Source organism: Oenanthe melanoleuca, chromosome 7, assembly GCF_029582105.1.
Source record: "Oenanthe melanoleuca isolate GR-GAL-2019-014 chromosome 7, OMel1.0, whole genome shotgun sequence".
NCBI classification, from domain to species: domain Eukaryota; kingdom Metazoa; phylum Chordata; class Aves; order Passeriformes; family Muscicapidae; genus Oenanthe; species Oenanthe melanoleuca.
Window position 1 is genome coordinate 10,460,155 of NC_079341.1, and position 23,088 is coordinate 10,483,242.

General features: G+C 41.3%; 1 long non-coding RNA gene across 1 annotated transcript in view; it reads right to left on the reverse strand.

Moving 5' to 3' along the window:
• Window positions 1–9,915, reverse strand: part of LOC130255564 (uncharacterized) — an 86,546-nt gene extending 76,631 nt beyond the window's left edge. Inside the window, exon 1 of the long non-coding RNA XR_008840950.1 lies at window positions 9,849–9,915. This is a non-coding gene — a long non-coding RNA (uncharacterized LOC130255564). The remainder of the gene's footprint in view (window positions 1–9,848) is intronic.
• Between the last annotated feature and the right edge of the window lie 13,173 nt (window positions 9,916–23,088).

The following is a 23,088-nucleotide window of genomic DNA, read 5'->3' on the forward strand; positions in this document are numbered from 1 at the left end:
AAATGAATGGGTCACACATGAAACTTCATTTTCTGCCTGAAGCCCAGCCTAGAAACAACATTTCTGGCCTGATGTGAGTGACATCATCTCCAACTATTGCTCAGTCAGGCTGCTACTGCATTCTTGCCTCTTTTCTCTGGGGACTTGGCTCTCCCTTGCATACCAGAGATGCAGTGTTTTAATGTGGAAAATTGACCATGCTCAGACTAAAGGCCCAGGAATTAACAGAACAACCAAGAAAAATGAATCCCCTTGCGTCTAAACACAACTCAGGCTGTGTTTCTGGCCACAGATTAAGAAATACTGGGAGCAGAAAAACTGCAAATTGCACTTTTCTGGAAGATTTTGTGAAAACCTCAACAAGCACATGCTAGAGATGGACTACACATGACTGATTCCACATTCTTGCAGAAGATGAGAAGATCTCTCAAGGTCTTTCCTGACCTACATTTCCAGGATTTTAAAACCCATCAGAAAAGGTTCATGGTGATACAGAGCTGGTGGCAAATTGAATCATCCAACATTCTGATTCCACTAATGAAAACCAGCATAACCAGCACTACTGATGGAATCAGCTGAATTCTGAACTTCCCTGCTTTTCTGGGATTAGTGAACCCATAAAAATTCTTCAAACTTCTTTTTTTCTTTGTGGTTAAATTTTTATATCATACTTATCATCAGGGAGCTCCTAGAAATAATAGCAAACATGCGTGCATGAGGGTCACACAACTGCTAAAATGTTAATGTCATTTATTCTCTCTGGATTCTGCAGTTCTCCTGACCTAAGAAGTTTGGACTTTTGTGAACAACAATGGGGAAGGTTTCTAGAACTCTACTAATTATTGTAAAATAAGGAGATAGTATATTTTTCATTAGCTGCAAAGATACATAACTCTGGACACACTAAAAGACAGCCATTGCCAGTCTAGAAATTCAAGTACCAACTATGTTTTCCCTAAAATATTTGGCATTTCTACTGCTGAGCAGCTTTTGGTTTCATGTCATCTGAAGCCCTCAGCTTCCCAGCAAGGTATGCTTCTGATTGCAAGCAATGCCAGACAGCAAGAGACTGGAGCTTTCTGCTGGCTATGAGGAGCTGGGCTGACCACACAAGTGAGTTCCCTGAGTCCAGACTGAATGAGAAGCTAAATATATCCCACTGACAATACCCCTTCCCCTCTTCAAGCCTTTCCTGGGTGACAGCAATTAACAAGAGGTTCTAAGGAAGTCAGTGAAAAGTTTCTCCATCAGGAACCTTCACTTCTCTCAGTGCAGCCATGGAGCAAAATAAACAACACCCACTGCTCTGAGGACTAGTGAATAGGGAAAGAAGAGGAAAGAGAAGAAAAACAAGGGGAAAATTGTTTAAGTGCCTGACTTCCTAAGCTCAGAGCAGCAGAAGACAAGCTGCTCACCACCCACAGTCACATCAAAAGTGCCTCTCAGCTCAGCATCCACACAGGCAGCCAAGCAGCTGCCAGTGGCACCACAGAAGAGGAAGGGAGCACATTGAGGTACTACAAACTGTGGGAGAAAACACTGTCCCCCACCTAGCTATGATGCCCTTCAGCTCTTAAAACAAAACTAAAACCCAATATACAAGCAGTCCATATCCACCTTCCCAGTGCCAGTCATAATTTTATAGATGTCACCTTCTCAGGACCACCACAGCTTTTTTATTAATTTCTTTAATTTTAACAGTCAGGATCAGAACTCATCTATAGGCATGTTTCATTAATACAACTAGACATGAAGTTGGTTAAAAATTCCTCAAGTTTTACTAACAGTCATACACAGGCACACGAGGTGAACAAAATGAATGTTTGTCAGTATTTGTGCTGCACAGATTGAAATTAGTCTGCCCAGGCTGCACTTTCAGGCAATGGGGAGAGCTGGAATCCACTAGATGGAATAATGAACTGCCTAAACCAGAGAAAATGTCCTGTGAAGAAAATCTCTGTTTTCCTTCATCCTTACAAGAAATTTTTTAATTCAGTCACTGTGTAACTCCCCAAAATTACACACACACACCCCATCCCCCCAGTCAGGCTTTATTTGTTGTTTCCTACTTGTATCTTTACTAAACAAATGGAAATATAGGAATTAATTTCTGAAGCTGAACATCATTATTTTCTTCCTATCCACATCATTCCAATAATTTTTTTTTTCAGCTGATAAAAGTGAAATTATTTTGGTTTTCTAACAGAAGGAAAAGAGAAAAATTAAACCAAAGCAGAAGCTTGTCACATAATTTTTTCCAGGAAATCAAAGCCATTTTTTTAAATTAAAAAATGTTTTGATGAAAAATTGCAACTACTTTTCAGTGAAGTGGCTTTATAGCTTCCCTCACTCTTACAGAGACACCCACATAGAGGCTGCATTGTTTAACCAGCTGTAGCATCTCCTCTACAGTCCCACTCTGCAGAGCTCCTTGCAGAGCAGTGAAGGTATTTATAGCCTGGATTCCCAGAAGGGAAATCTCTAAGGTGCCGCTAATTAGTTCTCCTAATGCACTGCTAATAAAAAGGGGAAACACGTTTTATCTTGTGAATAACAGCTTTGCTGTTATTTGCTCTAGGAAGTAGGATATCCCATGAGTGTTACTCCAGGAATGAATTCCATGGCCAAAATGTGGATCTCCTCCTGGGGTTTACCTTCAGCAGGAGGATCCCATCACCATGTTTGTGGGGAGCAGCAGTGACCACATTTGCCTGTGCCCCAGCATAAGAACTCCTTATTAGCCCTGTGCCCTACATCCAGGTTCTGCAAAGAGAAAATCCAAAATTTGCTCTAGAAAGGAGCCCTGCTGCACCCAGGGTAGGTGCTCAGACAGACTGAAGGGCAGTTCTCAAGAGAGAGTTGCAATAAGTTTGACTGTGATTCCCTTTGGCCTGGACACTTTCACAGGTATTTGGCCCAAGAAATTAATCACTGGAGTGAAATCCTATCTTCATCTCCAATAGGAGATGATTTGTGACAGCTCCTCAGTAAGCAAAAGTACTTGCACTTCCACTGAGAAATAACTAGCAAGCCACAGTCTCAATAAAAGGTGTAGAAAACGTCATCAAATAATCACAACTTATGTGCTCAGGAATATTTCACTAAGGGATTACCTGCTGGAGAAACAGTGAATAGATAGTAAATAAATTCTTCTGGGCATAGGTAGAGGATGGATTGGAGTCTTACTATCCTGATCCATAAAGACAGAAGCCTTTACAAATTTTCTAATTCCTGCACTAAACTATTTGAGTCCCAAACAGCCCCATTACAACGCTCACCACAAATCAGCTTTGCTAAGCACCTTCTCTCAGCCCCTTTCAGAATCAGTGGCTATTGTCCAGTAGACCCCTGCCCCTGCAGGCACTCTGCATCTCACTCTGTAGGAGATGCTATGGCTCCTTGTTGCCAGGAAGGCAGTCATTCATTAGTGTTCTGTCATGGCTCGAACGGCTACCCTGTGTTCATCTTTTTACATCAAGTACAAATTCACGTGGGTGAGCATCTGGACAAGTACATTCACAAGAGCTATGGAATAAGGAGTGAAAATTTCAAAAGAAAGCAAGATACTTGCTAAACTCTTACCATCTTGCAATGCTATTGCTAAGTGTCATTAAAGATGGCTTTGAAAAGCTTACCTGCATCTACCAACGACCTTGTCCAAGTTAACTAGCTGTAAACTAACAGCACTAGAAGCCTGATAGAACACCCAAATTACAAACAGACAGGCAACAGTACTGGAAAAGTCTGTCTTCATGAAGGAAAAATAATTCAGAGGAAAAAAATTCGCAATGCCATTAAAAAAATTGTGATTTTGATCTCAGTGAAATGGTTTTCACCTGCCAGTTTTGGGGCAGGGGGGAAAGGAAGTTACACCATGCAAATATAGCCTAGTAAATAAAAATAGTAATGATTTGTGATAAATTCAAGCCACATTCATGTTTGGCAGCTTTCTCATCATGCCAAGAATTTATCCAACGCCCTTTTTATTTATGATGAAACAAAAGTGACATAACACTTTGTCATGAAAGAATGCTGTAAATGATGCTTTTTTAATTATATACACTGTTGTTCTTGAAACAACTCTCCAGTAATTTATGTTTATAGTCCTACACATGCTACAGAAGTGGATATAAAATGCAGCTGTGGTCAACAACCATGTGATTTCAGTCTGATGCTAGCTCAACATTAAGCCTGGAAGAAGAGGGAACACATACTCCAAGTGTTTTTCCCAATGTTGTTGAAGGACTGACCTACCAAAGCCCAGATGTTTACAGTCAGCCAGGCTACAAAAAAGGAGAACATCATGGGAGCCAAATCTGAACTTTGATGTGTCGCTCCAGCAGAAAATCCTGATTTCTATGGGAAATTTGGGGAATACTTGTACACTGTATTGTCTTTCCAGTATCTCGGAGCACCACTGGGACTCAGTGATCCCTCTTAGCTACAACCTTTACAACCTCAAGAGCCTAAGATACCAATAATAGCACCTGGGTCTGTCTCTGTTTTCCATCTCCTGCTCATTTTCCCTAGCTCCTCAAATATTGTTAAAGTTAACATTCATAGACTTCTGAAAATACTATTCTTACACTTCACTGTAGTCAGCATACACAACAACGCAGCCAATGATATGAGAGAATTTTCTGCTATTTGGGGCCCTCAGAAAATATTTGAGTCTGCAGTGCTAATAAGAATAAATTCCACCTCCTCTTTCTCCTGGTCGTCGTTTCAAATCAAGCCACTGAGCTTTATTCACCACAAGTGTAAGTGTCAAAGCAACAAATTGTGGAGGCCTTCCAGGCTGGGAGATAAAGGTATCAAGGATGTGAAAATTCAGACATGCAAGAGCTGTAAGATACCAGCACACTTTTCCACTGAGCTCAGCCAGTTCACGTAAATGAATCAATTGGAGCAGAGCACTAGAGACAGTCAACCACACAGTGCAGAAGGCAAAAAAGGATCAAGGCTACTGTGGAACTGTGTCCACATAGCAACTGCAAGGTAAGATATTAAAAGAGATACATGGATAGGGACATAAACAGAAGATTATGTGTGACTTCAGAGAACAGTGATGAGAGGACCACTGAGAACTGTTTGTATTTATATAGGCTTAAAAGAGCATAAAATGCAAAGAAGATGATCGAAGAAGAAACAGGTTTATCAAAAAATGGGCAAATGTGTGTTCTGTTCTTTGTTTTTAGCAGTATTTAAGATACAAATATGTTTCACTTTTTGGGTTTTTATCCCCCCTGCATTCTACTTTCCACATTTATAAACTTAATACCTCAGTTCTTCCTGAAATTCAAAATCTTGCTGGGTCCAGAAGTCTCCAGAGTTACAGGCAGTTCTGGTCACACACATTTGGGTTAAGGATCAGGGATGAATCCTCTGTGTTTTGCTAAACAAAGCATGCAGCCCATGAATGATTAACCTCTATCTTTTTCCTCTGGCTTTCTTTCAACACACAAGTTTGGTCCACTTCTTAAGATTTCTGACTTTCAAATAAAATCATCCTTTGAGTTCAGATGATTAGGAGAGCCAAAAGGCATTGTTTTAGTTTTTGCTACATTTAAAACCAGTTTGTTTTCCTTGAACCAGTCTGTCAAAGTCTTTTTGCAGTTCAGGCGTTATGTGAGAAACAGATTTGCCATTAAAATGCACAGTCGTGCCATCTGTATAAAAATGTATAGCACAGTAATGACATAGCCTTGCAAAATCATTAATAAAAAGAAAAAAACAGGAATGACTGACACTACTCAACTCAGGGAGGGGGGAGAATAGAGGGGAGAGACATTGACACCTTTGACTGACAAAGGGGGGAAGAGACAGCCCTGTGAAGAGAAACAGATTGATGCTTCTCCCAGATTCTTTGTCTTCCTGACAGAGAATGGGCAGCAGCACAGGCCACCTACTTGCTGCGCTAACGCCTGCAGCACGTTAGGCCAAAAGCTTTGGTGAAGTTAGCTAAGAAAGATTCCCATTACATTTTCATTTATTTTGGGTATGCTTGCAAGAACTAGTTTTTAAATGCCTGCTCAGAAATCCCATTTCACCAGAGCTGTTGCTCTGCTGACCAGCACAGGCGGGTGCCCCATATTTGGTCCCTCTGCAGCTCTCCCCAGCCAGACTGTAAATGCTTTGTGCTGCTCAGGGAGCCTTCCTCTGACAACACACCTGCCTGCAACACCCCTGATTTTGGACCTTTGTACAGTCTAGGCCAAACCCTGGGGGTTGACAGCCCCCCTTGCCCTCCTGCTTCCCAACTGGATTTCTACCTACATGCCCCTGCTTCTCCAGTTATTCTGCTCACACTGGAGCTTTTTTGTTTAAATGCTGATGGGCACCCAGCTCTGTTCACACCCAAGCAGAGGCAACACCTTAATGGCAACATACTTCAGGTTGACCCTTAATGAGACTGTACCATGAGCTGAGGGATCAAGCAGCAGCAATAGTGCAGAGTTCTCTCAGTGGCCTAGCAAGGGAGCACTGGCTGCTGGCAGCCCTCACATCACACCTATTAGACAGGGTTTAGGTTCAGAGTTGACGCGTGCTGGTCCCACCTCATTCTGACAAGCCAGCAGGATACTGTGATTCACAGAGGGAGACGTGCGAGTCTTCCAAAAATATGCCTGGAAGGAAAGAACTGATGAGGGCATCTGAAAAAGATGCACATATGTTTTTTTTGATGGCTAAATAGCAACCAGTTCTTTAGACTTTTCCTCAGGTCACACAGGTGAATGTTTTCCCTAGGCTGAAGCCTTCTAAAAATATCATTAAAAAGATTCATTTTTGGCTATGTTGAGTTTAACAAGTGTCCCTTAAGCTTTGTTTACCCATCATCTTGTCAACGTGGCATATGCATCTCTTCGCTATCAACTACGTGCTCCACCCTTTGCGTCTGGCTGAGTGCTGAGAGCCTACTGCAGCCCACAGCCTCTGAACAGTCCTGGGGCACAGCCCAGGCCTCTTGACAAATCTAGGAACATGTGCTGAAATTGCAAAAGCATCAAAACAATAAAAGCCAGAAGAACATCTTTACAAGGTATTTGCTAGCATTCACCCCAGGGACTGCGCTATCATTTGAGAGAAAACATTGTAATTGTGGTAGAATTATAGATTACAGTTTTACTCGGACTTCCTAAAGTTAACCTCTACTATTACAGACCTAAATTTGGAGCAGTCCATCATGCCACTTGGAGGAAAGCCGCTAGTTCAGCACAAGCAACTTCAGTTGTATAAAAAGAACTTTTTTAATGATGATTCGTGTTTCATAAGCATTGCACTATTTTTAGCAATATGAGAAAGTAAAGCATGCCTCCTTTTAAATCTGGCTTTTACTGCACCCTGTAATTTATGGTGATATAATAAGTAATTTTAAAATAAAGATTTGAGACAACATTTTAGCATTAGTGTTTTTAAGACAAAACAAACATTCAAAATAAAACCTAAACCACAGCAATGAAATCTATCATTAAATGCCTACTTTCTGCTAAATTTGTAGCTATGGCAGCTTAAATCTCAAACATTTGTTGTGACCTCTTGCAAACTAAAAATAATCATATTATTCATTGTGGTTCAAGACCAATATAGGGTATTATTTCATCCTAGCCATAAATATTCATGGAATTATATAGTGTATCTTTAAAAATTGTATTAATTACTCTTTGTTGAGTCCAAGTTATTGCTGGTTTTCAGAAAAAAATGTATATCACCTCGTTGTATTTGCTTTCTTTGAGAAGACTAGGACTTTTTAGGCTCATTTATGCATAATACATCAGATGTGACCTGTTTAATCAATGCCAAAGTTCTTCTGAATTAGTATCTCTGTGCAAGTTTCAAACACAAAGGATTTTGACTGTTCATGGAAAAATTCAGACACACTTTTTCTCGTTCACTGTGTAAAAGCTGCTACTGTACTGTGGTGCCAAAACTCAAAGTTAGACTGCAGTGAATAATACATGCCAAGCGGTTCAACCCAGTCCATTACATCTCTCAGACAGCACTTATGTCTCAGCACATAGAACCTCACATATCCCCATTTACCACATAGTTGTTTTTCTGAGATAAGGAGAGTCCCCTCTGCATGGGAACCAGCCCTAGGAATGGACACAGGCACATGGGAGCTCTCTCTACCAACACACTAAACAAAAGCCATTTCTCTGTCTCCATTTCTATTTTCACCCAGGTTTAATATCACATTAAGAGAAGTGTTCTCTTACCTTGACTTAAAGAAAATGAAATGTCATATTGAAAAGTTTTCCAGAAACCACTAGATAAAACTTCCAACTTGCTATGCATTTTCCAGGCCAAGCACCATAGGAGACTGGCTGAACACCAGAGACCTTCTTCAAGCAAAGAAGGGAATTTGTAGGTTGTGAAGTTCACCAATTGTTTTCCTCCTGTGATTTCTGAAAAAGGTAACATTTAGAGGAGGAGAAGAAGAAATAGAAGATATTTTGCCTTAAAAACTCCATATCTTTTGAGCTTCAAACTCAAATATCTAAATATTGCTCCCTTCATTCTTCAAATCCATCATGGTCCTGTACTATGAACCATTCAACAACAGTAGAAATCATGTACCATGTATGTAACCATGCATGGACTACAACTTTAATTTTCATGCAGATCTCATGGGGAGAAGAAGGTTTTTCCTGTTAGAAAAACAAACTGCTTGATTTTGGGAAGCCAGAGACAAGTGATCGTGTACTTTGGAGGGCAGCCAAAGTGTGATTTACCAACCAGGTGCAAAACAGGCAAGCAATCTCAAATTTTAGAAGAGGCAAACAAAAGAGAAATGGCTATTTAAGCCAACAACCAAATTTTCCACAAGCAGATGATAATTTCAGGCTCAAAATTATTATTCCGCCTTTGAAATCCTTCTCTGAATTCTAGAACTTTCTGGGGCTCTTGTCAAACCCAGTGTGACAGGTCACAGCACTTAGACCTAGAAAACTGGATTCAGACTTTTCTGGCTTAAGATCCTCAGTCCGCCTCTTGAGCAGCACATGTGAGCTCTACAGCAGAAAAGGGAAAGATTGACATTCTCTCTGGGTTTACACCCATACCAGCCTGCTGACTTCTGTGTGGCTTGGCAGGTGCAAACAAGAAGAGAGTTTATCTCTTGCTTTTATTGCTTGAGTTCCCAAAGCTTTTTGTTGCTTTAGATCAAGAAAAATATGCACATTTAAAGAAAGAAAAAAACTTTAATAATTTTTGTTCTCTTTTCAACTGTTACATAAATGACTCATGTAAATTATAAGCTGAAACTTTGAAATTGATAGCATTGAAGATCTATAACTTTAGCATGGCTTTTTTGTGCCATACAAAATAAAATTTCTACCAACTCGTAATATTTTGTTCGATTCTTAAACATGTTTTTGACTTTGATATCACTGGCACTGACTCTGGGCAGTCTTTTCCTGGTTACAACTTTTCCATAATATAAATATGAATTTATTAGAATTTTATGAGAATGGTATAAAAGGAGAAGTAGAAAATACAGAGACAGAAAATCCACGTTAAGGTAAATTCATTCTCAAGAGCCAATGAGAGCTTCAACTTTGTCCCCCCTGACACCAAGCTCGTGCTCTGTGTCTCTGTGGAAGAGGTGAGTTCAGGGACGAGTAGGTGCAATAAATGATGCTAAACACAGCCTGGCATGACTTACAGAGATGACAGTGCCCAAGATTACCAACTTGAACAAGCAGCCTCAATGCAAAGAGGAGCAGGAGCAGCAGCATTCCTCACTGAGGTAGCTGCACAGAAGTTCAGAGGTACCAGGCTGAAGTTAATGCAGTGGCAGGGCACCTGTCCTCCCATTTCCAGGTGTGCTGGCATTACAGAACACTTACGGTTTGGGAGGAAATAGTCAAGAGGTCTCTGCTCCTGCTAGGTCTTTCCCATCCCTCTTCTTGAAATCTGTGGAACTCTTCACATTTATAGATGGCTTTTTTCTTTAACTAAATACAACCTTTGGGGAAAAAAAAAAAAAAAAGCTTTTACAGAAAATGGTAGTGAACTTCACCAAAATGTGGGTTTCATGGGGAAAATAAATGCTTCCTTTCATAAATCAAAAATCCTATTTAAGCTGTCATTGTAGTAGTACTTGTTAAACTGGGAGAAGATACAGAAAATTCTCAAGCATATTGATATCATTTAAAAACAAACAGGGTGAACAGAAAGGGAACTGATTCACTTTTAATTTTCATTAAAAAAACCTGACTTCAAAAACACTGTAGATGTTAATGAAAATAGATTTTCATTTACTATCAGCTCTAGAAGCTAAAAACATATACTTATTCCCTTTTGAGTCTCATGTTATCTACTAATCCACATTTAAAAAAAGAAAGAGAAATGGCAAAATGCATTCATAAACACAAGCACCAATATATGTGTCTGAAAAAAGCTAGTAATTTAAGACTCTTAAGTGCTCCCCAAAGAATGTTATTAAAAACTGTTGCAAGACAAATAATGCCAGTAAACACCTTTATGATGAAATAATTGTGTGGAAGGCATGGTCACACAAGAACATGGACCTACAGCCAAGGACAATTGCTGTACTATTTTTGAATCATTTATGAAACATGAGGTATCAGTTTTATGTGGTTTGGCTAAGACTGGTGTGTATTTTTAAAAAAATTATTCTTACAAGACTAATGGATTATAATATATTTTGCCTCAGACTGCATTCCATAGCACATATTTTATACAGAGGATTTGTGATGTATTCAAGGCTGCTCACTTTCCCCATGAATTGACAGATCAACAAACATCTCCATATTGTGCAAGATACTGTTGTCTGGTTGCATTTAGGAATTGCATTTAGGAAAAGATTATTTGCTCAGAGCATTGTGAAGTTATGGGAGGAGGAGGAGGAGGAGGTACACTAGCCAAGGAATCCTTTTGTGACAATTCAAGAAAACAGTCATCAAACCAAAGACTTGCCAGGCATGGAAGTTCACAGGTCATTGGTTCAGAGCCTGCAGTGCACTTCAAGTCATCTCTTACGCAGAATACAATGCAGAACAGAAGCATGCTCAAAACACAGAGTAGTTTGGAAGGACAGAAGAGGCCTTTTCTACTTTTTTGGATCAAGCTCAGTTTAGGAACGTAAGCCTTTGAACTAGTATTGTTTAATGGCTGCAACATGCTGTACTTGCCTTGGATGAGTAGGGAGACCCAAAGACAGGCCTTGTAATTTTTGCAAAATCCCTCATGCTGTGCTGTTCTCAAGCCTCAGGGCTCTCTACTATAATTATCAAAGCTGACTCACACACTCTACCAGGCTGCCAGCCCTTCCACTGCCATGGCACAGATGCTAGAAGCCCTTGTGGTACCTGGTGCTGCTCTAAACTGTAAAGTAGGGCTGACTCCCTGTAAACCCAGGAGCCAGCAGGCAAGAGAACAATGTCTAGGAGAAGATTCAGTCAAGCATCCATCCAGACCTGATCTCTACATTCCCAAGCGGATCAGCACAACTGACTTGCTTCCACAAATGAATTAGGTATCTGCCAGGTGTGTGCATTGCCTGTGACTGTGCAAACCATTCACTCTGCAGCTGCCAATCCCATAGGGTACAGATCATGGTGACCACACAGGGACGCTCAGGAGCCCATTTCCCAACTCAGCCTCACCTCTGAAGGAGGCTCCTTTCACGACCAAACCACTCACTTCTTCCCTGGCACACATTGCTCCTCCTTCCTTCCAGTGGCCTCTGGCTGCACTTGCTCCCCTAAGAGGGCCAAGAGACTGCATTGACTCGAATTAGACATGCAGGTAAATTACTGCAGCAGACTCAGCAGACTCACCCAGCTAAATTTGCTGCAAGCTTCTCAGCTCTCCTTATTTCAGCAGTGCCCTATTTTAGTTTTCAGCTGTTGGCTCAAAGGGAGCAGCAGAAGAAAGTGCAGGTCGTGTGATCTCCTGTGAGAGGGATGCAGAAAATATAAGCCTAAGTGAGCAGTAACAGGCATGGATTGCCTGCAAAGGGGACTGTGCTAAGGCAGCAAGCTGCCCAGCAATCAGACTCCTCTGTTTGGGAGGCAGAGTTTTCTAGGGGAAGAGAAATACATAGACTTCCATGCCTGGCCATGCCCGAGAAAAAGCAGATTCCTGCTGACCCCAAGAAGTGCCCCCTGCAAGCTGTGGGGCACCTTCTACTTTGGTACCAGCAAAGCTCCATGTGGATATCAGAGCTGGGAAAAATACTCCATCCTCAGATAGTCTTCTAAAACTGTAAATCACTTTTCTCTCTCAAAGTCATTTCAGAGCTATTGTGTAATACAGAGGGAGAAAAAAACCCCTTGTCTTTTCCTAAAAAGAAGGCTTTCGCACCACCTACAATCCAGGATTAAACTTCAGAGGCACTTACACAAAGAAAAGGATTTCTGTAAAGAAATCAATCAATCATTCGTCAAGTGTGGGTTCAGCACCTCTGAAAACCAGGCCGTTTCTCAGGTACATGAAGATATGAGATCTTTATTTAAACCACCCTCAAACTGTTTCACTCAAATCTCAGAAAACTGTGACCTAAATGCCTTTAAAGAGCTTAGATTTCAATACTAGCCTCTTTGGGGCTGAAACCACCACTCCTCAGTACCTCCAGCTCACCTTTCCTTTCAAATTCCATTGAAACAGGGAAAACCACTACCCACAGACAAGCCAGACAGCTCTCACTGCATCAACTGCACCAGGGGCTACAGGGCTTGGTGTTACATATAGCCATCTTAGACGTTTCATATTAGAAACTTTCAGAAATATAAATACTCAGAAAAAAGGCCTTTGACATACTGCCCTTTGTCCTTCACTTCTGTTAACTTTTTCCTTTTTTACACATGGTAAAGCCCATTAATATAATTAACTGTCTGTAACAAAGTGATACAAAGTAAGATTGCTATTTCTAAACTTTTAGGACACTTTGTTGTTTTATAGGTATGGTCAGAGCTCCTGAACAGTCAGACCCCCCTTTTATCAATATTTTGTAATTTTTTTATTGTATGTACACAAGCAGAGTAGGTGGGAATGATCAATCGACACCTGCAGTACTTGTGAGTAACTGAAGATAACATCATCTTACCTGGAATGACTTCAGTCCTTTGCAATAAAGATATTCAAACTCTTAAATGCTTAATGGTACACTGAGGCAAACAGTCCATGGAAATAATTTTATGGTTTAGACCAAAGGATCAAATCAAAGCATTTCACCAATTTCAATACACATTATTTAGAAGCCTCTGTCACACCAGATGGTCTTAAAGCTGGGAGAGGGCTATAAACCAAGGGATAAAACTTGTGCTATTGTAGGCATTTCTGAAGTGCAGCTCCAGCTCCCACTTAAGGCAGGGCCAGGCCAGGCCTGAGCAGGGAAGCAGGAGCAAGCTCCCATGAGCATGGGGACAGTGCTCCATGGTCCCTTCTCAGGGGGCTGTCCTCATTCACTTCAGGGTGCGAAGGAACTGGCAGTCGGCTGCAAAAGCAGCTCTAGAAAACACCTGCAAGTCCCCTCCCAGTGGAAGCATAGCCCCTTCAGGTGGCTTTTCACCTCATTGCTCTCCCAGCAGCAGCCAACCTGTGTATGTGAATGCTATCTCACTGGCACTGCCCTGCCCAGAGCCTGTTGCTTGACTGGGGCTGCATCCAGGAGAGACGGCCTTTCAGCAGGTGTCTGAGCTGCCCAACATCAGACAGGTCTGAGCAGATGGTGACGTGCTCTGCTTCATCCCCATGCAGAAAAAACATTTTTATTATCAGGCGTGGAGTGTTGTGAGTCTCAATATCTGCTGCTCTTTGCTCAGGGCTGCTGACAGAGGTATCACTGGAGGGTTGTGATTTGCCACCTTCATATTTATTTACATTTGTGTCTCAAGAAAAGTGGCAATTTGCCAGATTTGAAAGTGCTTAATCAGATCTGATGGGCAGATTAATTAACGCAGGTCACAGCACTAGTTGTCTTCCAAAAACATTACCTTTTCTTTAATTTTTTTTGTCAAGGTAAAGCAGGAGGAGGTCAATGCCATCAGCATGTTTTACATTGTGCTAGTTTTAGTCTTTGTGGGTTTATTTAATTTCCTCTGAGTAAATGAACTTCGCTTCTATTTCTACCATTACAGTATACTCCACATAAAATAGTGCAGGCACACACAAAAACTGGAATGTACAACGACAAAAATCTTCATCTCTGCCTTCCATCTATACTGTTCATAATAATCCTCTTCTCCCTTCCCCTCCTCCCCACAGCATGGTTACTGCCCCTCCAGTATGATCCTCTTGGTATCTTTTCAGCTTTGAAAAAAGGTGGTTTGAACTATGGAACATTTTCATTATATGTATATGCATGCACATTTACCCTGACATTTATTTTTATATATACATATGAATAAATCTATTAGTACAGAGAGATGGAGGCAGACACTATTTGGCTAAACGTTATAGCAGACTGAGCAATTATAAACTCAGTAGGATTATTCTTAATTTTCACCACCCTGACCGAAATTTGAATGTGGCCAATTATGTACAGACTGACAAACCAGAGAACATAGAGATTAATTTTTTATGGCTACAGAACCATTTGCACTCCATAACCTTGGGAGTGACACATTGCTGATAATCAGGGACACGCGTTGTTGTCATGCCACCATGGTAAACGTGAAAGGACCTTTTACATCTGTCATGCCACAGAAGGCAGGAGTGGCATATGGAGAGCCAAACCTCCCCAGGACACCACTGGGACCACATTACTTCTTGAACAAATGAGAAAAAAGTATTTGCCCCTTTTTTCCTTTAGAAAAAGGAGTTAATTGGGACTTCATAAAGCAAAGGAGGGCACAACTAGTATGCAGATCATACACAGTCACAGCACCAGGGCTCCAGCACCTGCCCCATGGAATGTCCTCACTACTTACCCATGGCATTGCAGAGAACAAGACTTGACCCTTGTCATTTCCCTAACACAAAGCACTGCCATAAAAAAACATTCCTTTACTACTCCTGGGGACTATTAGCAGACTTAAGGCCCAAGACACTGCCACACAACCAACCAAGATACTGTGAGGTGAGTGGATTCAGCAGTTCACTGTGAAGATTTTCTAAATTTATCCATTTAAACTTTTTTTAACTAGGCTTATTCTCCTTTTCTTTGGCATTCAGATTTATCACAGTGTTAAGGGGAGAGGGAAACGTCCCTAGCATTGTCCAGTATCCAAAGTATCCCCACAGGATTTTGTGTGTGGCTGTGACCTGCATCCTCCTTCAGCCATTGCCTTCTAGAAGTCGCCTTGCAGTGAGCAGCCTGGCAGGAGGCTCCTGACTGCCCTGAGCAGGAAGGTTAGCTTATAAGAAGGAAAAACATTTACAAACATGCAACTGAGTATGGCCCAAAGCAATAGAGTTAAGCTCTTCAGGAAGTATATAAATGGATCGATTTTTCATCCTTCCTATTTTTTTTCCTTTTATGTATCCTTACTCTCACACATGCATCCTGAGAAAAAGGAAAAAAAACCTTTCCACAAAAAGAATGACCGCAGCTCTAGGTCCAAACCCCTATTCAATAAAACAAGCAGAGAATATGTTTTTACATTTCCCTATTTACTCTGACTCATTTTATTAAGTAAGTTGAAGATGATAATTTTTATGCCCATTTATAACCACATTTCCAATGCACGTGGCACCCTGTAAATCCTACCAGTGCTGCACCCCACCCAGGGCTGTGCTCCAGCTTCCCACACATTCTGTAATTACGTTAATGAGGCTCAGTACTGCCGCTGCAGGTCAAGCTATGCCAATGTTTCCACTCAAACCCTCTTCTGGATGGGTGTCCCAGAGCATGGATTTGAATTTAGCTGGGCTTAGCTTCACACAGTGGGACAAATTCACTTCCCTCCATATTATTAAGGGAAACAAACTCCTACAAAAACATATTGCCTGATTTTGTTTAAATGAAGACGAAGGAGTTGAGAGGGAGAAGCCCTGCCTTTTGTTTGAACATATATTTGTCTTTAATTATCTCCAAGTATCCCACTGCAGTGGGACAGGTGGTTACAAGATGCTAACTTTTCTCCAGCAACATCCCTCATACATGTTCAGTTTCCCACTGCTAAAGCTGATGGCACAGTTTATTCCAGGGCCACCTCTCCCTTTTGCAACTGTAATTTATAACCACAAAACTTGCACCTGTAATTTTAAACCCACTTTTGAACTGTGGGCAAAAGTCAACTAACCCCTGTCTGTCATTGCCTTTGTGTGCAGCCAAGTCACAGAATAAGCAGCCACATCCTCTCAACAGAGGGAAAAAATATTGCAGTTACAGCTGGCAAGATGTGCTCTGCCCCATACAAAGAAAAGCAAGTTCTCAGCTATTTTCAGTGACAGTGAAGCTTTTTAGCTCTCTGGTTAGGAAGGAAACCTTCCAAGAAGGGATGTAAGGACAGACTCCTGGCTCAAGCTGCTGGAATGCTCCAACAATAGTGAGGAGAGATTTAAGATGCTGCCTTTAATCAAAAGGGAGTGTTTAGGCTGCAGCTTAATGGTGACAATGTGAATGTCAACATTGTTAACAGTTTCACTGCTGATCTGATTAGCAGGAAAACCCAGTTAGTCCAGGGCTGTGTGCAATTTGAGTAGTTTCCCACCCCTTCACACCCACTCCATCACTTGAATCTAACTTAAAAGAACTGTTAACTTTTATATAAGCCAGATATTTCATAGCCTCATTCCTTCCCAGCAGCTGTTATGTATTTATTTTCAAATAATAAAAAAAAATAGCCTAAGCAGTCACATTCATATTAAGTTTCTCTGGGCAGGGCCCATCTTTATGTTCTGGGCTTGTACGGCATCTAATTCAATCTGGAAAATAATAATAATAAGTAACAACTGTGTAAAAGATTGCTGTAGTGTGAACTGACACAATGGTCTACCTCAGAGGAGCCTAAATACATTTCCAGTGCCAAACACTGGCTTCTTACCACTGCATGAGAACACCCCATAGCTCCTTGTCACTATAACAGATCTGACTCCACAAGGCATACTCTTATGTGAAATTTTGTTTGAAGAATGAATAACTCCATTCCTGGCACAATTCCAGCCCACCAGAGGATGCTCCTTAGCTTTTCCAGGCCAAGCTGCCCATTATGAGATTCACCTTCCACTAATACATATCTGCATTTATATATAGCAACTTTCTAAATCAGCTGTTGGGGTCATATTGCTATGTTACCCAGGGCAAACCTTGCATCTCAAAGAGATCACTGTTCCAGAGTTTTCAAAGATGGCTCTCAGTTTCTCTCACAGCTGCAGGTTGCAGATGTGATGGTCCAGGGCAGTTATGCACAAGGAGCAAATCCCCATTCCACTCCACTGGCACCCCAAGAGCTCAATGTACCCACAAAATTGGTAAAGTACCAAACTCAGCTGTCAGGAGAAGCTGGGCTTGCACTTGAGTAATAAATATTTTTTGTGGCCCATATAAAATCTAACTAGCATTCTTAATTTGACCATTCTGAAATAAGGCGAGAACAGCCCTTCTGACTGACGTCTTGCATAGGACAAACCATTTTCCTGCTTCAGGGTCCATGGTTTTGGTTTGCATTGTTCTATGATAGCAATTCCCACTGACTTCAGTACAAATCATGCATGAAAACAGAATAATTAATCTCCAGAGGCAGTATTTTAAAAACTACTTTTTTTTTTTTTTGAGGCAATTCATTGGTACAACAGAATCACTGATGCCTGATCAACAAGTAAAGTGCTTTAAATGCTTCAAGACATCACACATACATATGTATGTATGATAAATAAATTGAAAATAAAGAATAAAAGTACATGGTAGTACGTTACAGATAAAAACCTTACAGAATGTTACAAACTTCAGGAAGTATAGTGGAGATTGGCAAATACAGCCACATATTCTCTATATAGTTATTGTAAGGGGGTCTCCAACATCTCGACCTGATGCTGGTCACAAACCACCCTGCAACGAACTAAAAATCACAGAGCAAAAGGACTAAACCTCCTAACTATAAAAAGGTCCTAAAACAGAAAAAGAGTTAAAGAAATTCTCTATGCAGATACTGGATAAACTCTCTGCTCTACAGAGAGCACAACAAATGAAAATCTGACTTAGGTGGAAATCCCTGCCCTGGACCCAAACCAGCAACCTGTTAGTACTCTGAGCACTAACTGAACACAGGAGGTACCGCTTGCAGGAGTACTCAGAATAAGCAACTGCAGAGTTCAAATGGTAAATGAAAGGAAACCAGGTCTCCAAAAACTCTGTGCACACCCTGCTCCAACTCAGAACTGTAAAGCTGTACAAACCTCATGCCAGGCAACAACCATATGATTAGTAGTTGAGATCTCTCAGTCAATGAATATTGATTTTAAAGGTTTATTAGCTTGATGTTCACTGGAGCTTTATTGCTTGATCCCATTGTGTCCTTCACTTTTTTTGCCCTGAAGCAACCAGGCAAACCAATGATTTGTTTCATTTGCATGCTCCTGTGTCTCAGAAAATGTTTCTGAATTCTACACAGAAAAGATGGCAAGATTTTAAGCAGGGGAAGGGAAAGCCCCAAAAGAAGACAGCCACCATTCCTTCTCAACCACAAATCTAAGGGTAACTTTACACTTGTAGGACTCTCACACGGAGTTTTCCATGTACAGCTAATCTCCAAATAAGTTTTCTGAAAACCTTAGCAACTGGACAGACTTCTCCTAATAAGCATCTCAGAACTGAGAGCTTCATTCCAGAGCAAAATGAGTAAAAAAGGTTACATCAGCCTTGCCAGGCTTCCAGCTGGGGCAGCCATCCCCTGTCCATCACTATGGGAGATGCCTCATTTTACCAGTGTGCTTTGGCTCACGGGCTCAGTCATCCCAGCGTGCAGCACACTGAGTATCTGAATACTCTTTGCCAGTGGGTGTGTCTTCTTAGTAAAGAACAAAGGTCACATTCAAAAAGTTGTGGCTTGTCTAGAGCAGATTTGTCCTTTCTTTTCTGTCATTGATAACTTGCACTAGCAAGGCTGGCATTGCCTGAGTTGGGAACATGAACCAAAATCTCTGTTCAGCAGCTTCAAGCTCCACTTCTTCCCACAATAATTTGCCCTACCCTATCTCAAGGAAGCAAGTGGAATCCCTGCAAATCCACCTAGTCCTGGCAGCCACAGGCCTCAAAGCATCTCAAGGAAGCAAGTGGAATCCCTGCAAACCCGCCTAGTCCTGGCAGCCACAGGCCCCAAAGCATTTCAAGGACAAGAGCTTGGTTAAAGTTTTCCCCAAAGGAGCTCTTCAGAGAGGTACGATGTCCCTCTGTATTTCTGTCTTGGTGCCCCTGCTGGGGTGAAGCAGCCACTGCTGCAGTCCCAGTCTCAGTACTTCAGCTCCTTTGGGCAACAGCTAAGAAGTTGGCGGGGGGGGGGGGGGGGGGGGGGGCTGTTTTCTGTAACAAATTCATAGCAGGAATTAGGTAACAGTCATCAATATGCCACAGTCATTAGATTTTTTTCATTACAGCCGACACCAGCTTCTGACAATACAGACAGTTGAAAAGCTTGCTCTGGCCTACTAGCGTCATGCAGAACAGAATGATGAACTGCAGTTTAGAAAGGAACAAGTCTTTGATGGACTTTAGCAAACACAGATTTACTTGTGCAACTCACAAAATTCATCCTGCATCCTAAGAAAAACAGCACATTTAGAAGGAACACCTGTCTTCATTGAAAAAGCAAATTAGTGCAGAAAAAGGGCTGAGACTGTGCCAGAAGTTAGGCTTGGAACCACCACAGACCCTCAAGCACCCTGGCACCAGGTACCTCAGAGAAAAGAGTGCAGTGGAGACCTGAAATAAGGAAGGAAGACAAGGGCAGCTTCCACTGCTGTTAGAAAGTGCTTGTCCATTATCCATATTATACTAATGTGATACAGGATGTGAACTCAGGAAAACCTGCCTACCAAGCAACTCAGAACAAACTTACCACACTCCACATGCATGGGACATTAATTTAATAGGTAATAAACTGCAGTAAATTAAATACATAGTTTTCTTATTACTAGGTTTGCACTAAAGCATTACCCTCCCCATTGCTATCAGCGGCAGGACATCTATCATTATTTAGTAGTAGCACAATCTACCTTAGTAAAAGGCAAACAAAAGCCAAAAGGTACATCTCATTTAATGGGAAGACTTACTGCTTTGGGAAGAATAGAGCACTTGAGGTGCAGAAGTGATTAGGCTGCCAGTATGGTACCAGAGGAGATGGTAAAAGCACTGGTAGGCAGGTGCTGCTCCCATTGTCCATGAATGTTTACGGAGTGGATTTTCCTCCCAGGGAGTTCTGATAAAATGATTTTCCATTGGAAAATGGGACGAGAGTATTTGCTCATTTTAAATACACTGAATAGTCATTAAATGGCATGATTGTTTCTAGTGATCTAGACCAGACTGAAACAAGTGTCCTGGAAACAAGCTGATCTGTGCCACTTGACCAACCTCAAGAAACATCAATCCTTCCTTAAAAAGAAATCACAAAATAAAGATAATTTAAATGACATACCAGCAAAAAATGGAAAGCGCAGCAATTCTGACATCAGATGGAACAAACCAATACAGATACCTAGGCTTTTCCAAATTGCTCTACAAATAAAATTATTTTTTCCTAGGGTACACTGGTGATGAACTTGAGCATCCACCTGCTGTTCTGCCTTGTTTGACTGTGGTGTTCAACTGGACACCGAAATCTGCCCTGGGACTGCAGTGAGCTTCCTCCATCATGCAATCTTCCAGGGGACCAGGTAGAAAATATACACAAACACACACTGAATCACTCACAGAGGTTCAGTGCATTGTAATGAAGATCAAGGACACCCTGATTACGGCACCAAAGTGATACTGAACATCTGTTAATGCTGGAGAAGGTACTTCAAAGAATGACGACAGCTGGACTTCACATAAAATGGAATCGCTAAGTGCTTGTGCGTGAGGCTGCAAGTGGGGCACGTGGGCTCCTGATAGTCAGGCCAGAAACAGACCCACCCTACCATGGACAAGGTGACTCCACAGGGAATGGCACAAACCCTTCTCATATCAGGCCAACATCCCCCCACTGTAGCTTTGCTCTACCCAGGGGGGCACGCCCTGGAGCATCAGCATCCGCCTGGGCAGTATTTAAATTTTCCCCATTTCTACTTTCTGCAGTGGAAACTTGGTGTCCTCCCCTCTTCTTCCTCATTCATGAAAAATTGTTCAGCCTGGGGATCAGCTGCATTTCTGTATTTGACACTGTATGTAGCTGGAAACTGAAATTCACACCTTCCTCTTCACCCTTCCAAGCCTGAAAAAATTTTGGATTTTCTTATAGGTTAAAAACTATTTCCACTTCAGCTTAGCACTAATGAAATCATTCATAACTATACTGCTAAATCCTTTTCTTTCAGAAATATAGGGGGAAAAAACCCAAAAACCCTAAGGCAGACCAGACCTCAACATTTACATTTCATGAAAAAATCCAATCTGATTTTGAAGTTTGGCTTTGTTGTCAGTCAGAAAATAAAATATAAAAATAAAAACAATTTCTGTGTCTAACATTGCTGTTGATAATGTTTTCAAAATATTTTGTCTCAAAAGTGGCAAAACAAATACCAAATTTTCAGTGTTTCTTGTAAAATAAATTTAAATTTTATGTGCTTTTATAAGTCAACCTTATTGTGAATGAACAGGTAGAGGAGGGGGGTTATAAGATAAAAAAACAGTATGAGAAATCACAAAAAATACTGGAAACCAAACAAAATTACTCAGAATTTAACATCCCCATTTAACACTAGTTTTTCTAGAAACTTTATATCAAATATTTATTCAAGTGACAATTTCACACAGAAAGAAAATGGCTTTGTCAAAATCACTTTTTCGAGTTTTGTAAACAATTCTTTCAAAGCGTGTTATTTGAACACAGTCAAAATTGTTTTGTCAAACATGGTGGGAGATGGGGGGAAAAAAGAAATCAACATTTTTTCACCACACAAATATCTACAGTTTACAGGCTCTCACAAAATGTGGCCCACCTTTAGTTTAAACTCTAATATGTGCTGTTAGCCTGTGCTACCCAGCTAAGCCACCGCAGCCAGCTCTGACCCCAGCCACCCTCCCATACACACCATGGAAGTGTGACACTGTGCAACCGAGCTGCTCTCGAGCTTCCCTGGGAATGCTCGCAGCACTGCCGATCATCCCAGCTCTAGTGCTGTTACCCGTGCTCAAAACAGTGCTGTTCTCTCTAAATCTTCCTCTTTTGTCTTTTTAAATATTCATCTTTGGAGGGGAAAAAAATCCAATCAATCCTTACTCTGTGGAAGACGCAATGTTTTCTTATTTAAGCCACTTTTGGTTAAAACTATAAGATCTTTTGTACACTCCAGTTCTGTATGTATTTAAACTAAAATAAATAAATACATAAATAAATAAATAAATAAATGTTGAAGTGGACATACTGTGAGAAGGAAAAAGAAATAAAGAAAAGGAATTACGTTTACTGAAAATAAGTCATCGATAAGAAGCACGGAGCACTTGCACTTTTAAAGCAGAGTCAGATGCAAATAAACTGGCAAAGCTTATTCTGAAAAAGGGCAACCCCCAGCATGCTTGCTGAGGCTGTCAGCGCTCCCTGGCCTGTGCACTCTGGCGCAGCTTGGGCTGAGCGCTGGGGTTTGCCAGGAGGTTTTGGGGAGCTGCGCTGCCGCCGGGGCCTCCCCGCTCCCGCGGCACGGCTACAGGGCGCGCTGCGAACCGCGCCACCGAGCCTTTTGTCTGCTCGCTCTCCTTCCCAGCAACTGTGGCTGCCTCCTCATTCCAGCTCAGGAGCTTGAAGTGATTATAACTTCCTCTAGAAACTTAACTCTCTGACTTTCTGATTTTTAACACCCAAATGGAACACAAATTCATATTATAAGAGTAGCAGAGATTAAATAAGGCAGAATTCATTAATGTGCCAAAAATATGTGCCAATGTGTCTCCAACTAGTTAAAAGACAAATACACAGATTGATTTTTTTTTTCCTCCCAGTACATCCCACATTGCCTATTTCCTAAAACCTTCTGTCAAATGCA